Raw genomic sequence first — 3,148 nt, 5'->3', positions numbered from 1 at the left:
CAGTGGGTGTGTTTGCTTGTTGTGGGCTCCCTTTCTTCCCACTGCCACACCCCCCAACGTGGACCAAATGTATATGTTTCGATTCTGGCAGTCACTAATTTTAGGCTCTAAAAACCTTGAGCCATGTCACATGAGGGGAGGTCACTCCATCGTGCTAGATGGAGGCAAAAAATTCAGATATTTTGAGAGGCTGACCCAGTGTAATTCCCCTGGTAGATGACAGGACGTTAAGGTTAGATATTGGAAAATAGGGTTCATGCTACTCTGTCAGTAGGGCGAGTGCAAGCTGCCTGTTTGACAGAGAAGGTGGTGTGTGGTCTGGACCTCAAGAAAAAGGAAGTCAGCCACCCAGATCAAAAATTACTCTGTCGGCCATCCAAAAATGATTCTGACATCAGCTTAGAGAGGCAGAAAAAAAAATGATGAAAAAAAAAATGAAAATTATACTCTGTTCTGGAGTAGTTGAGGGAAATTCATGGACCCATAATTGCCAAAGCCACATCAGTGACATCTCTTTATTTTTACTATATGTTGAAGATGTACCTGACTCAAGTTAGACAATTCCAAAGCTAAACATTCATCACTTCCTAAAAACAGAGTGTTATAAGTATAGTACAGTGAAATAAAATGGTTTTCTATTTGGACATTCTTTTTAATTTAAACAGAAGCAAAAGTCACTGAAATTGACTCATTAGTTATATAATTATTTTGCCCACTATGGACATGTCCCTCTATTTCATTTGTAATAATTTAGAAAAAAAATTATTTGGGGCCAAAACCTCAGACTCATTTTATTGAGATTGTCTTGTCTGTCTTAACAACTTTCTTAAGACTCCTTGACCTGATTCTAAATATAACTACATTCCTTTAATCTTATCATATTGATGCATTAAGACATATTGGGCTTATATTTTCCAAGATATTTTAGTGATCTAAATGAACCTAAATCTATCCAAGATTTATCTCTTTTCTGAGAATATGGATGAAGTAAAAGGTGCATACATAATTTTAAATATCTTCCAAATATAAGGTGACCATTTAAGTACTTCGCACTATTAGTTTTTCCATCTCAAGGAAAAGATCTGCATATTGTTGTTTATTCTGTAAAATATTCCTTTTTTTAATAGCCTGAACCAAATAATTTCTCATTTTTACAGGCTTCACTTCACTTTTCTCACAGTGAATAAATTGCAACTTATTTCCATGAAATTCACAGATGACACAGATCTTTATTTTGCATAAAGGCATAAAGAAGTGTCTAATATCTTCAATATTCATCTGCTAAGTGGACATTTGCATTGGGTTAGAACGGAAAGAGAGCCCCAACCCTCCCGCAGTGACAGCTGTACAAAGGGATGACATCTGACAGCTGTGACAGTGCTGAAGGGAAGCTCAGATGACTCGCAGCATCCATGATCCAATTACAGCACACATCCCTCTGACAGACCCAGCAGCTTGACTCCAGCGTTTGGAAGGACAGTATTGATCTCTTGTCAGAAACCAGTTGCCTGCCTGCAATTGTGCGTTGCTGAACTTTGAAAAGCTATAGTACCCTCTTAAATGATAGGGGCAGTCAGGTTATAGTATTCAGGTACAAAGAGAGGTGCAAAGGGTATCTGCTAAATGCTCTAAACTTGAACAAATCATAACAATATGACAGTCCAATCATACTCAAGGAGCCCAGCTGATCTAGCTGGCTACTGTCTGTGCTAATGGAAAGACAGCTCTTTGTGTTTAGTGGGATGATCTTACTTGATGAAAAGGCCACTGCAATTAGTGCATGCTGGTTGGCTGTGCTGGGTGACAGCAGCACGGATGGTGTAATGGCAGCTGCCAATAACCCTAACTTCAAGAAAACAAACAATTAGGCCTTTGATCCTAACACGGTTAGTCCCTCTACTCCAGACCTCTGCTCGGCTTTTACTGTAAATCTCGTAAGGGCAATGTGGTACAACCTCACCAAACAGAACAACTTGGTCAAGAGGTCAATTACCTGTCTCTTCTTGCTTTCTATTCCTGACTTCCTGAGAGAGAGAGAGAGAAAAGGGAAAAGAAGACAGAGAGAAAGAGATGGAAAGAGAGAGAAAGAGATACCCCTGCAAAAGGTTAACAGACATAAACATTTCTTTATGTGTGAGCATCAGTCTTCTAAGACACAAAATTCTAAAATACATTTTTAAAACTAGGGTGGTAAAAAGCAAGATGTTAAACTTTATAATGGAGATAAGAGATATCAAATGGCAACAGATCTAATACTTTAGGATACGTGTGACACTCAGTGTTCAAAAACTACCAAAACCCGAGAATAACTAAAAGTTATCTCCCGTTTACCCTTATTATTTTGGAATTGGATAAAGATGGATGAAATATGCTAAAGCTTAGAACATACACAAAACTTAGAATGCAGATCATTTCAGGGCTTTTCCTCAAGTGCAGCTCCAACAGATAAAGCCTTTAAGTAGGAGGACAAGTTAAATTAAATACTGGAACACACATTCAAGTGCTCGTATACATACACAAATTATACCAGAATAGACAACTCTATGATCAGAAAAATTAAGTCTAGTGCTTGCTTCAGGAGCCCATATGATAAAATTAAAACGAGACAGAGATCTGCATGGTCCCCCTGCAGGGATGATTCACAAAATCAAGAAGCATGCCACGTTTTTAAATAAATATTATTTTTATTGAACTATCGCTGACACACAATGCTCCATTAGTTTCAGGTGTACAACACAGTGACTTGGTAAGTCCATACATTATGCTATGGTCACTACGAGTGTAGCTACAGTCTGTCACCATACAGCGCTCTACAAGACCACTGACTATTTTCCCAGTGCTGTGCCTTTCATCCCCATAAATTATTCATTCCATAACTAGAAGCCTGTGCCTTCCACTCTAAAGAGTCTTTATGTACCTCACATTTAGAACTTTTCTTAGCTTTAAAAGTTTTTTTCTGTACTTGTTGACTAGGTAATAAGCATTATTAACTCTAGGTGAGCAGGTAGTGAAAACCCAGAGCTCTAGTGGGTATAATGGCAAAATTGGCAAACTGACATTATATGAATCATAAACCTAAATTGTCAACTATTTCAAATAGGCAAATGTTGAAGAACAGTTTTTATATTTAAAAAATAAAATAAGGTAT

The 3,148-nt window shown here is 37.7% G+C and overlaps 1 non-coding gene across 1 annotated transcript; it reads left to right on the top strand.

Annotated features, from left to right (window-relative positions):
* The first annotated feature begins 2,565 nt into the window (after positions 1–2,565).
* Positions 2,566–2,669, top strand: LOC131828411 (U6 spliceosomal RNA). The gene has a single exon (XR_009352422.1). It is a non-coding gene; the product is annotated as a U6 spliceosomal RNA (small nuclear RNA).
* The last annotated feature ends 479 nt before the right edge of the window (positions 2,670–3,148 follow it).

The sequence above is a fragment of the Mustela lutreola genome, chromosome 3 (assembly GCF_030435805.1).
Source record: "Mustela lutreola isolate mMusLut2 chromosome 3, mMusLut2.pri, whole genome shotgun sequence".
In the NCBI taxonomy this organism is placed as follows: domain Eukaryota; kingdom Metazoa; phylum Chordata; class Mammalia; order Carnivora; family Mustelidae; genus Mustela; species Mustela lutreola.
The sequence above is the reverse complement of the archived record's forward strand: the minus strand, read 5'-3'. Positions and strand labels throughout refer to the sequence as shown.